Genomic DNA, 13,520 nt, shown 5'->3' on the forward strand with positions numbered 1-13,520 from the left:
TCTTCTTTTAAGGAAAATTGAGTCTAAATGTAGTTTTTCCTTCCTCTAACTCCTTATTTCTTAATCCTATCCATTCTTCAAGACCTAGCTCAAATGCCACCTCCTTTCATAAGCCTTCCATGATTAACTTTAGTTGGAATTTCCCTCTCCCTTGTCTAACTCCCATGGCACTTTATCTACACCTCTTTGAAGGCCACTTTCCACTTTCTATAAAGTAAGTTACACACTTGTTTTATGTTAATACATTTCCAAAGATTGAAATCTTACAGAGTATGTTCTTTGACAACTATGGAATTAAATTAAAAATTAATAAAATAACTAAATAATTCTAAGTATTTGGATATTAAATAACATACTTCTCAGTAACCATGGATTAAAGAAGAAATTTTAAGAGAAATTAGAAAATATTCAAATTGAATGTTAATGAAAATTCAATATTACATTTCAAAATTTATAGGGTGCAGGTAAAGCAGTGCTTAGAGAGGAATTGATAGCACTAACCTGATCATATTAGAAAAGAAGAAAGGTTTAAAGTTAATTATCCAAATTATCACTTTAGAAAGAAAAACAAATAAGGAAATTAAACCCAAAGAAAGTAGAAAAAAAAAAATATAAAGACAGAAAATCAATATATTAGAAAACAAACTGTAGGGATTTTTAACAAACTTGAAAATTGGTTCTTTGAAAAGTTTCATAAAATTTATAAACCCCTAGCAAGACTGATCAATTTTTTAAAAAGAGAGAAAATACAAATTACCAATATATGGGATGGAAGAAAGGCTATCATTACCGATCCTACAGGCATTATAATGGTAATAGGGAAATACTATGAACAACGTTATGCCAATAAAGTTGAAAACAGGTGAAATGAACAAATTCTTTGAAAAATACAACTTACCAAAATTGACACAGAAGAAACAGAAAATCTAAATAATCTATGTTTTATAAAGAAATTAAATTTCACTATAAGAAACTTGCCACAAAGAAAACCCTATGCCTAGATGATTTCACTTGCAAATTATTGATTAAGGAAAAAAATATAAATCTTGCATAAACTCTTTCAAAAAGGGAGAAAAAGGAAAAGTTTTCAAATTCATTTTATGACGTCAGCATAACCCTGATATCAAGACCTGACAAAGGCATCTAAGGAAATGAAATGACAGACCAGTATACCTGTGAACATAGACACAAAAATCCTTAACAAAATATAAGCAAATGGAATGCAGCAATACATAAAATTAATAATTCATTGTGACCAAGTGGAATTTATCCCAGGAATATATATAAAATGCATAAAACCCCTCTTTAGTAAATTTTCTTTGAACTTTTAAATGTATGGACATTTTTTATTATATTGGTTTCTAGCATCTGTTAAGAACCAATCTCAGGAGTACATAAAACCTCTTTTACTATTTTTGTAATTTCCTGTGTCTATAATTATTTCAAAATAAAGAGTAAAAAACAAACTAATCAAAAACAACAACCAAGTTTAAGAACATCATAACAAATCTTTATTGCAAAATTATACTTGAATTAAGTATTACATTTCTTGTGGAAATCAGCTCTATTACAAAATTTAGAAACCATTTAAATATGGGTTTGAAATATCTGCATATTGAACAATACTTATACATGTATGAAATAACATTATTTTCCCCAAACATGTTCTTTTTCTTTATTTCCCATATTTAATCCTAGTTTTAAATGCCATTTAATTTCAAAATTGTCCTATCTTTGTAAGATAAAATCTGAAAATTTAATAGTTTATTTCTTTTTGAAAAATAATTTTCAAGCCATAACTCAGGGAGGGGTAAAGCTCTGAATGCAGGTCCAGCTTGCTGACTTCTGTAAAAGAGGCCACAGCACAGCATCCCCCCATATTCCCTTCTGAACTGGCCCCCTGCAGTGGCGAGAGTAGTTTGTTGGGTCATCACTGTGATCTCGTGTCAGTGGAATTGGGGGATAGAGTGGGAAGATGGGAATGGGCCCTGTATTTGTGGCTAAGGTTAGTTGGACTTCATACTCCAGGCAAAAGAGAGTCGCTAAGGCTTTTAACAGTGAGAAACACCATTAATCTCTGTTTAGGAAGGTACCACATTTCATCTAATCTAAGGTACCTGATTGTGTAACCTACCATTATTATGAGTCCCTACCATTATTATGAGTACCTCTAAAAAAGAGGAAAGTGCAGCTCAGAGAGATTAAGTCACTTGTCCAAGGTCACACAGGTAGAAGCTGGACTTTGAATTCAGGTAGTCCATCTCCTGAGCCAGCACTCTTTACTGCCACACTATTATTCACACTCACAAAAGGCAAAGGAGGCTGCCAACACTGTAGGGATGTCAAATAAGATTAGGTCATCCATGCCCGGCACAGGAACAATTTGTAAAGGGAACAGTGTGGTGGGCAGAAACCAGGTTGCAGCGGGTGGCGGAGGGACTGGGTTTGAAGAAGTAGAAACACCACGGTGGACCTCCTTCATGAGGTGCAGCAATTAAAAGGAGTTGGTGGTTGGATTTTTTTTTTTTTTTTTTTTTTTTTTTTAGTGTTGGGAAGGACTTGGGCGGCCTTATTGGTTGAGGAGAAGGAGCCAGGGCAAAGAGAAAATAACCAAGGCCGGGAAATCTGCAGAGGTAACAGGAGTGGAGGTGAAGCCTGGAGGAGACAGGGGACACGTCCTCTTAGGCTGAACACATGGACCCAGGGCTCTTTGGAGATACCGGCACGTTTACGGGAGCAGGAGGTCGAGGGGCTCATACACTATTTCCTTGGTGGAACAGGTGGTGAGGCCATTAGCTGAGAGTGAGGGAAATAGGGCCTTGATGATGAGGTGCTTTGGTATGGTGACTATGGAAAACAGGAAAGAAAGGAACAAGGAGCTATATACCCCACATTCCCCCAGGAATGTCCTCCAAGACTTTAGCCATATTATGCATTTCCAACTCATTCCACAAAGCCACCTCTGACCCCAAATGCCTGACTACTCCTGGCCCATCTCATCCTGAGAGGAACAGTCCACATCTCACCTGTGGGAGTAGCTTGTGGACATGCTTGGCTGGTGCCATGGCATTACTGGAAAGCAGATTTGGTTCCTTTCTTTAGGAGGAGCGATTAGAAAAGAGTATAGTTTCTAGATTCCTAGATTGAATCCCGGCTCCAATATGCCCCAGCTGTGTGACTTTGAGTAAGTGACTTAACCTCTCTGTGCTTCAACTCCTAATCTGTACAACAAGGATAAAAATAGTGCCTATCTTATAGGAGTGTTGTGAAGATTAAGTGAAGTTATATATATGAAACATTTTAGAACTATGCCAAACACATAGTAAGTGCTCAAAAATGTAAGCTATTATAATGAGATCTTATGCTGATCTCTTATCCTAGTTGGCCTTGAAAGAGGCAGAGAAAGGTCTGGCTGAAGGTATAATGGACCAATAACTCATGGGAAGGCTCTAGAGGTCACTTATTTTTTCAGCCAGCCAATGCAGATTTTTCTCTAGCTAGTGTCCTATCAATTATGTGCCAGATGCCAACGCAGGATGCCTGGCTTGCACTGACTGCTCTGGCCCCACCCCTCCTCTCTGCCATCTCCTCTCTAGTGTCCAAACATTTCTCCCTTTCTCAGGCAGAACAGTTTTCCAACCCTAATGGTCCCAGGAGAAGCTCAGAGTCTGCTCTTAAGTGCCGTGTCGATGAATTTCTTCCCTCCAAATTCTTTTCTCCTTCATATCATTGTGATTAACTCCTTTATGTGTGTGTATATTTTTTCTTTTGAATGAACTTTCAAAGAGTGAGATCACATCTTTATTCCTATGGCCGCTTTGCTTTCTTAAGATGGCTGTACTCAGTCACAACATCCAAGAGATTTTCATACACAACAATTAGTTCTCATCAATATGTAGACCAGGAAAAAAGACCACTCCTGAGGGCACCAGACTGGCCACTCTTAGACCATTTCCCTGAAAGTGATGATACTTCTCTAGACTCGAGGTGACCGTCCATCTCAAACGTGTCATCATCCACATTCATGCATTCCACAAGCACTAAGTGTCCACCCGGAGCGTGGAACTGTGCTGTGTGCTAGGCTGAGCGTTACAATGGTGTGCAACCAGCATGGTGATCCCTGCTTTCTGGCAATGTGACCCATGCATCTTCCCCCTAAAGTAACCACTACTATGACATCTGTCACCATAGCTTAGTTTTGCCTGTTTTGGAACTTTGTATAATGGGATCATAGAGTATGTGTCATTTTGGGTCTAACATCTTCTACCCAGCATTACCACCATGAGCTGGACTGTATTGCTCCCTGTAGCAATGGTCTGTTCTTTTTTATTGCTGTCTAGTAATCCATCAGCCAATTATACCATAATTGATTTATGTACCCAAGCTTTTATTTGTTACTCCTTTACTGGATTGATGTGACCAGAAGACAAATAGCTTATGAGCATGGAGGCAGAGAGAAGCTTGAGGAAGTTCATTGTTAGGAATTCACAGAATTGAAGGGGATTTTTTGAACTCTCAGGGGCCTTGAACTGGATTTTGGGGGAAACTTTAAGTCTCTAGGGAGAAGGGATGTTTCTGGGTTATACTGACTGTGTGGCAGACCCTCTGCTAAGTGTTTGACCCTCTTTACTTCAGCTAATCCTCAATAACAACCCCTCTAGGTATTATTAGCTGCATTTTAAAGATGAGGAAACTGAGGCTCTTTGAGTTAAATGACTTTCCCAACAACTGCAATAGGTATGTAGAAATATGGGGAAGCATAATTAGAAATTTTAAAAGTTGAATAAATTTGTAGATAAGATTGATAATTATGGGTACAAAGACTTGAAGGGATAGATATATAAAAGATTCTTCTTAAAGTTCCGTTAAAGATTAGTGAAATCACAGAAGCTTAAAATTTTCTTTCACTATTATATTGATTTTTCAATGAAAAAAAGTGATTTGGAGGGCTTCCCTGGTGGCGCAGTGGTTGAGAGTCCGCTTGCCGATGCAGGGGACACGGGTTCGTGCCCCGGTCCGGGAAGATCCCACATGCCGCGGAGCGGCTGGGCCTGTGAGCCATGGCCGCTGAGCCTGCGCGTCTGGAGCCTGTGCTCCGCAAAGGGAGAGGCCACAAAAGTGAGAGGCCTGCGTACCGCTAAAAAAAAAAGAAAAAGTGATTTGGAAAAGCAATTTGAATCCTTCTTTGCACCTCCCAAACCACCATGCTCAAACTTTGCGACTCAACTTAGCCTCCTTCACCTCACTCTACTTTTCTCTTTCCCAGCCTTCAGATCAGATAAGACTGCCTGTCTAAATTACCATATGACCCAGCAATCCCACTACTGGGCATATACCTAGAGAAAACCATAATTCAAAAAGACACATGCACCCCAATGTTCATTGCAGCACTATTTACAATAGCCAGGTCATGGAAGCAACCTAAATGCCCATCAACAGATGAATGGGTGAAGAAGATGTGGTACATATATACAACGGAGTATTACTCAGCCATAAAAAGGAACGAAATTGGGTCATTTGTAGAGACGTGGATGGACCTGTAGACTGTCATACAGAGTGAAGTAAGTCACAATGAGAAAAACAAATATCGTATATTAATGCATGTATGTGGAATCTAGAAAAATGGTACAGATGAACTAGTTTGCAAGGCAGAAATAGAGACATAGATGTAGAGAACAAACATATGGACACCAAGGAGGGGAAAGTGGGACGGTGGTGGTGGTGGTGGGATGAATTGGGAGATTTGGATGGACATGTATATACTAATATGTATAAAAGAGATAACTAATAAGAACATGCTGTATAAAAAATAAATTAATTTTAAAAAAAGCCTGCCTATCTAGTTTCTCCTGTGATCTTACATTCTCTAAATATACGCACACACTGTTTTGTGAGATGAGGCTGCTTTTTGGAGTGTCAGCTCTTTGCTTAGGAAGCCTTGCTCTGGTTTGATAATTTTCTGCTTTACACTCATAAAAACTACTGGGACATTTATGGTTCTACATAAATAAAATCATTAGCACCCTGTTGTGGAGATGGGCCCCTCCCCACCTCTAGCATGTGAGTCTGGCTTGTGCAGCCTGGTGCAGTGGTCTTCAGAAACCTCCGACCTCACACAGAGACCGAATCGGCCCCTTGGCACATCACAGCTTCTGAGACGTGGACAGGCAGCTGTGCCACTGGCAAACCTCTGTTTTCTAGGTTGATTTGCCCACTTATTATTACAGATATTGACCCAGCTGTTGTAATGAAGACATGACATAACAGAGACTTAAACCAGGCAGAAGTTGATTTCTTTCTCCCCTAAGCAATCCAGGATGGATAGAAGGGCTCCATCTTGTTGGGGACCCAGGTTCCTTCAATTTTCTTGCTTTGTTAAACTTCAGTTATTGCCTTCACCTGCTTTCTCCACGGTGGCCTGCCACCATATCTACATCCCAGCCAGAGAGATGCGGGAAAGGGGTAAGGAGGCCATGACCCTCCCTTTAACATCCTGACCAGGTACTGCACCCATCAACCCTTGCCTAGGAGGTAGAGCTGCACTGCAGGAACATGGCCACAGAGAGTAGTGGTTAAGCACTTGGACTCCAGGGCCAGGCCACTTGGGTTTGAATCCTGGCTATACCACTTGATAGCTAGTTCACCGTGGACAAATTATCTATTTATTCAATGCCTCAGTTTCCTTATCTATAAAGTGAGGCTAGGGCTTCCCTGGTGGTGCAGTGGTTAAGAATCTGCCTGCCAATGCAGGGGACATGGGTTCGAGCCCTGGTCCGGGAAGATCTCACATGCCACGGAGCAACTGAGCCTGTGCGCCACAGCTACTGAGCCTGCGCTCTAGAGCCCGCAAGCCACAACTGCTGAGCCCACGTGCCACAACTACTGAAACCCGTGCACCTAGAGCCCGTGCTCTGCAACTGCACCAAGAGAAGACACCGCGGGCTTCCCTGGTGGCACAGTGGTTGAGAGTCCGCCTGCCGATGCAGGGGACACGGGTTTGTGCCCCGGTCCGGAAAGATCCCACATGCTGTGGAGCGGCTGGGCCCGTGAGCCATGGCCGCTGAGCCTGCGCGTCCAGAGCCTGTGCTCCGCAAAGGGAGAGGCCACAACATTGAGAGGCCCGTGTACTGCAAAAAGAAAAAAGACACCGCAACGAGAAGCCCACGCACCACAATGAAGAGTAGCCCCTGTTCACCTCAACTAGAGAAAGCCCGCACACAGCAACGAAGGCCCAACGCAGTCAAAAAAAAAAAAAAAAAAGTGAGGATGATGATGATGATAATAATAGTACTTTCCCCTCAGCATTGTTGAAGCTTAAGTGGGCTATTATGTGAAGCTTTACATTTATATGTAAGTTAAATTTATATAAATTATATATAAATTTGTATTTTAAATGTGATGCTTAAATGAGCTATTATGTGGAAAGTGCTAAGAATAGTGTCTGCCATACTATAGGAGCTTTCTGTATGTGTATACATATATACATGTATACATTAACTAGTATTATTATGGAGGCTTTTTTTTGGTGTAGCATGAAGTTGTGGTGGCGGTTGTTGTTGGTGGTGGTGATGATGGTCATAATGATGGTGGTGGTGTTGATGGTGGTTGTAGTAGCAGTGGTAGGAGATGAGGAACCAGGTCATGTAGGTCCTCATATGCTATGGTAAAGAGTTTGGAATTTATTCTGAGTATAATGGGAAACTGTTGAAACCTTTTGAGCAAGGCAGTGGGGTGAACTGATTTATAATTTCAAAAGATCTCTCTGGCTGCTGTGTGCTGAACAGACAGAAGAGAAGCAAGAGTAGAAGCAGGGGGATTAGTCAGGAGGCCCCTGCAGTGGTGTGGGGTGGCTTAGACCAGAATGCTAGTGAAGGAGAAGATGACGACAGTCAGGTGTCACCCAGAATGGGTCAAGCTCATTGGGGTTATCACACAGCCTTTGCATGGCTGTTACCGAAGCCTGATAATCCTTCCCCCAGAACATCCACTGGCTCACCTCCATCCCTTTATTCATGTCTTTGTTCAGATATCGCCCCTCCCAGAGGCCTTCCCTGACCATCCTAGCTAAAACAATAAATTGCCCTACCCTGATGTATTATTCTTTATAGTACTTATCTAAAGTCATGTGATTTATTTTTTCACTCATTTGTTTGTCTCTTTCCCCCACCCTATAACATAGATTCTGTAAGAGAAGGGACTTGCTTATCTCCCGCCACACCTGACATATTTTAGGTGCTCAATAGATGCTTGTTGAATTAATAAATAAGTGAAAATTCAAAGTGCTGGTGAGAAGGCTGGAAAGCATCACCTCCAGAGACAGCTGCACTCGCAGAAAGAAGGAGCCGTTGTATCAGCCACCCCTGCTGGGTGGGGGTAGAGAAGACATGTAGGTGGTTTCAGTTTAGCTCCGAGGTCAGGCTTTATGATTTATTTATTTATGCGTACCCCACCTCATTCCACAAAGGATTAAATGTGGCTTATAGGAAATGCACAGTGCTTAGTGAAATATAAATGCAGAATAAAATTAGGATGAGGGAAAAGACCAATCAGAATAGATTCTCTGGACGACAGGGTCTTATACACCTGAGATATCTGGTAGCAAATGTATCTCTGAGTTTTCTGGTGGCCAAAAGCAGAAGGCACTAAACTTCCTATGAAACTAGGTAAGGACACAGAAATGAAAGTAGGACTGTGGCTGGTGGGAGATTGTCGGTGGTTCACTGTGGATCTCATTAGAGGAGCTGGGTTGGTGGACCCGGTCTTACATTTCCTCTTGCTCCAGTATTTTGGGGGTGGAAAGGAAGAGAGGGCTGGGAGGGAGGAATCTCTTAATGTCTATTTAGGTCTTCTGCCCATTTTTTTGTTTGTTTTTATAAATTTATTTATTTTTGGCTGCGTTGGGTCTTCACTGCTGCGCGCGGGCTTTCTCTAGTTGCAGTGAACTGGGGCTACTCTTCGTTGCGGTGTGCGGGCTTCTCCTCATTGCAGTGGCCTCTCGTTGCAGAGCACGGGCTCTAGGCACACGGGCTTCAGTAGTTGTGGTGCATGGGCTCAGTAGTTGTGGTGCGTGGGCTGTAGAGCGCAGGCTCAGTAGTTATGGCACACGGGCTTAGTTGCTCCACGGCATGTGGGAATCTTCCCAGACCAGGGCTCGAACCCGTATCCCCTGAATTGGCAGGCGGATTCTTAACCACTGCGCGACCAGGGAAGCCCTGCCCATTTTTTGATTGGGTTTTTTTTTTTGCTATTCCGTTGTATGAGCTGTTTGTATATTTTGATAATTAAGCCCTTGTCGGTCACATGATTTGCAAATATTTTTCCCAGTCTGTAGGTTGTCTTTTTGCTTTGTTTATGGTTTCCTTTTCTGTGCAAAAGCTTATAAGTTTGATTAGGTCTCATTTGTTTATTTTTGCTTTTATTTCTGTTGCCCTGGTAGATTGACCCAAGAAAGCATTGGTACGATTTATGTCAGAGAATGTTTTGCCTATGTTCTCTTCTAGGAGTTTTATGATGTCATGCCTTATATTTACATCTTTAAGCCACTTTGAGTTTATTTTTGTGTATGTTATGAGAGTGTGTTCTAACTTCATTGCTTTACACGTGGCTGTCCAACTTTCCCATCACCACTTGCTGAAGAGGCTGTCTTTAGAGATGTATTCTCTTGAAAGAGATCACATTCTAGGAATGCGGTGATTTAGACTAATGAGTTTAAGATAAGACACAATCAGAAGTGTGTTTCTGTGCTTTCACTATAAAATTCCTATCAATAATTTAACATGACTAGAAAACAAATTACTGTTTACATTCGTCTGCATACTCTGAATAAAACTTCCATTTGTGGTCATCATCAAGGAAGCACAGAACAGCCTTTGAGAGAGTGATTGGCAGCTGGTGGCATGATGAATGATGCAGCATCATGAGTAGTGATATAACCAGTATTAAACAACAGTATTAGGGAAGTAAGAAACCTGTACTGTTTAATTACAAAGGTTTCCAAAGCGCCATGGAACTGTGAGAAATAATTATGTTGCTACCCTTTTGGGTGCTTGAACTTTACGAAGAATCTTCAGGTAAGCAGCTTTACTGATTGAACGATAAGCACAAACAGAAGTACCTCTTTCCTACCCATTATTCTAAATCTTCATGGATACATGGCTATATCTAACACGGACCTGTGAATTTAGTAATACGTTTTTAAACCATATGTTTTTTATAGACAGAGACCCCGAGGGGTGGCCCTGGTATCTCCTCTTATCTGTGCCAAGCTTGTTGCCTTGGTTCAAGAAGCAGCTGCCCACAGCCAGGTCCCCCAAGTCTCTCATGAAACCATTCTCCTCAATTCCTGCAAGTGCCTCTCAGCACCAGAAAGCCCATTCTGGTGATGATATTTCCCAAACCAAGGAGTACTCTTCGCCAAAGGTGAAAAGAAGTATCCACCACTAGAGGCTAAAAAACCCCTGGCACCTTTAAGGTAATGGTCATTTTCCAGGCTCTTAGCCCCGCCACGAGCCCACCCCGCTTCCTTTCTTGTCATTCCAGTTTTTAAATCTTTTTTTTTTTTTTTTTTCAGTTTTTAAATCTTTAAATCAGCCTCGCCACTCTGTGTATGATGAGTGCGTTATCGACAACTTTTGAAGTCAAAAACATTTGACTCAAAACCTAATCACCATCTTGCAGGTATGTAACCTCAGGAAATCTACTTAACTGAAGCTTCACTTTCCTTTTATATAATATAAGGACACTTCTCTTTATTTTGGTCTGAGAACTAAATGTGTTAACATTGAACTACCTAGTACAGTGCCTGGCATAGAAGGCTAGATGTGTGATTAACCTCAGTCCCCTTATCTTTCTTCTCTTTAGCGACAGCAACTTAAATTGTTTCTCAGCAGGTGAAGTTTGCCTATTTGGATTGTGAAAAACACACTTTCCCAAAGGTGTTTTACATCCTCTGGGCTCCACTGGGTCACGTTGTAGAGCAAGTGCTGGGTTGAAGGTTCAGGGCTGTAGTTGCAAGGGAGGAGGGAGAACAAACCCAGACTGATTGTTTTTGCTGAAGCCTCCTGAGACAGAAGCAGAAAAATCACTGCTAATTTAGAAGGTTCAAAGCCAAGCTCATGAAACTTTCCCATAACTGCTAATAAAAGTCTTAACGAGGAGAAAACAATCATGTTTTGGGAGACAGATTTTTCTACAAATATAGAGGTTCTCCAGGTTCAGTATTCTCTCCGTGACAGGACAGGATGGAGGGCAGAAGGATTAGAGCTACAGTAATAACTCTCATTAGTTCAGCACTTTAGGGCTTAACAGAGCGTTTCCACCACACTTGGTCCTACAACTGCGTGAATCGAACAGGCCATGTATTATCTTCATCCCCAAAGAAGACTTGAGCCCTGGTGTCAAAATGCTACTCTTTCTGTTCTACCCTCTCCCCAGCATAAAGTTCTTGCATTCATTGGTTAGGAGAAACTGTTCTTTTTTCGCTTGTACAGCAAGCTCAAGAAGACAAAGACACACTGAGAAATCAGCCCACTTCTTCATGGACATGTTTTCTAACTGGGCTTGAGATATAAGTGTGCCGTCACTGCATCAGACAGACTGAAGCTGGTGAGGGGAGTGTACCTGGCAGGCACTTTCTACAATTTTGTTTGAGCTCTTCTCTGTGCTGGGCACTGCCCCCAGCTGCAGTGCTTAGTTCCAGCTCACAGCCTAGCAGGGCAAGACTCAACAAGGGGAAATAAGTATTACATAGGAGAGCAAAGGGGAATTGGAGCCAGGCTGGTCACGAACTCCACCTGCCATTTCTTAAGTCTGCAGCAGGATCAGGGGGATCTTTTCAGGTTCATCTTTGTTCACCTTCCCAGGAGAGAGTCTCATAAGAAATGATCTTGCTGGACACTGTGGGAGGAAAAGAAAGACCAGGCCGAGTGGATGGGCAAACCAGTATTGACAGTTCTCTCCAGCGCGGCTGGGGCTACTGTTCATTGAGGATGGAGAATCTGAGAAAGCACGTGGGCATTATTTTCTCAATGACAGGGATAGACTGTTGGTCTCTGATTCTATTAGACTGACCTCAGACAGAAGGGGGAGAGATGAAAAGAGAAAGACGTTGTCTTTTGAGACTGCAAAGATGAGAACATTTCTAGACAGAGCATGAGGGAAGCAAGGTTGCCAGGTCAGAAGCTAGATTATAGGGAGCCTTTGTATGAATTAGGAAAAGGTGTCCCTTCTAGGTACACAGCCCATTGAGCAAAGAGGGGTTTTGTGCAAAGGAATAAAAAGGATGCAGTCTCATACCAGAGTATATGGCTTGGCAAAGAAAGCTCTGGCTGAGTTTCAGCCTCCACTCATCCCTTCAGCAGGGCAAACTTGTGCAGTATGCCACCTACACAATAGTCCACAATGGCCCTAAGGGTCAACTGAGTTATTACTGAGAGAATCTGAAGTTACTGCTTCTCCTGAATGGAGGGAAATATATCACTAGGAACTCTACCTTTCCTGCTGAAGATTTTCACAGCCTACTCTGAGGCCTGAGTTTGGCTGTGGGAAGTATCAGTGGAAGTTCTGACGAAGGAGGAGGAATTGTACACTACCTTAGGACCTTCCCAGACTGAGAGGAGGAAGCACGTTCCTGGTTCATGATGGATAAACACCCACGAGTGGAGGATAAGCTCCAATGAAGGCCACACCTAGCATCACCCAGGGAGGGAGAATTGCCAAAACTGCAGGAATGAGGAAGAAGGCAGGAGACGGCATCCCTTTGGGGCCAAGGGAGAGACTCCTCCCCAGAGGTGAAACAGCTGTTCCTCTCCTGCGCAAGGCTGTGGAGGGAGGCAGCTGCATTCCGCAGGCAGCAGGTCACGGTCTCTGAGCAGATGTGGAGTGAGAGTCGAGATGATTTGAGCAGGGGAGGGGCCCACCACTGTCAGCCAGGTCTCAAGGCCCTGTGGTGCTCCACTTTCTTTCTCCCAACCCCACCACTTTTCCTGTGACCTGAGCTGGTTTTATCTGGGTCAGGCTGCCAGATAGGGCTCACTCAAGCAGGAAAACACAGGCACCCCGAAGTCTGGCTTTACAACCGGCCTCAAGGCCCGGTCACCTGCCTCGACCCAGCTGGCCTTGACTGAGGTCAACGCACGGTTGAGAGAATACAGGAAGGGTATGAGTGTGCGTGCGTGCGTGTGTGTGTGTGTGTGTGCATGTGTGTGTGCATGCATGTGTGTGTGTGTGCAGGGGGTGATGTGGAATCTCCATAGAGGGAGTCCTAATCATGTGTGTCTTCTCATCAGAGTCTTTGTACCTGAAACTCAGGGAACATGGCTCCTCAGGTGAGGTAACCCCCGTGGGAATCACCACCTCCTCTCACCTTAGTGTGCCGTGGTTGGCAGGAGTAGGATTTATTGAAGGAAGAAAAGGCTCATGTTCAGTGTCTGTCCCAGTTGTGGGCTGAGGGCTCTGCAGGTGGCCTAGAGGGGTCTGACCTTCAGTGAGCAGGCTGCAAGGCGGTGGCCCCAGGTCTAGCT

The sequence above is a fragment of the Neophocaena asiaeorientalis genome, unplaced genomic scaffold (genome assembly GCF_003031525.2).
Source record: "Neophocaena asiaeorientalis asiaeorientalis breed wild unplaced genomic scaffold, Neophocaena_asiaeorientalis_V1.1 scaffold100, whole genome shotgun sequence".
In the NCBI taxonomy this organism is placed as follows: Eukaryota; Metazoa; Chordata; class Mammalia; order Artiodactyla; family Phocoenidae; genus Neophocaena; species Neophocaena asiaeorientalis.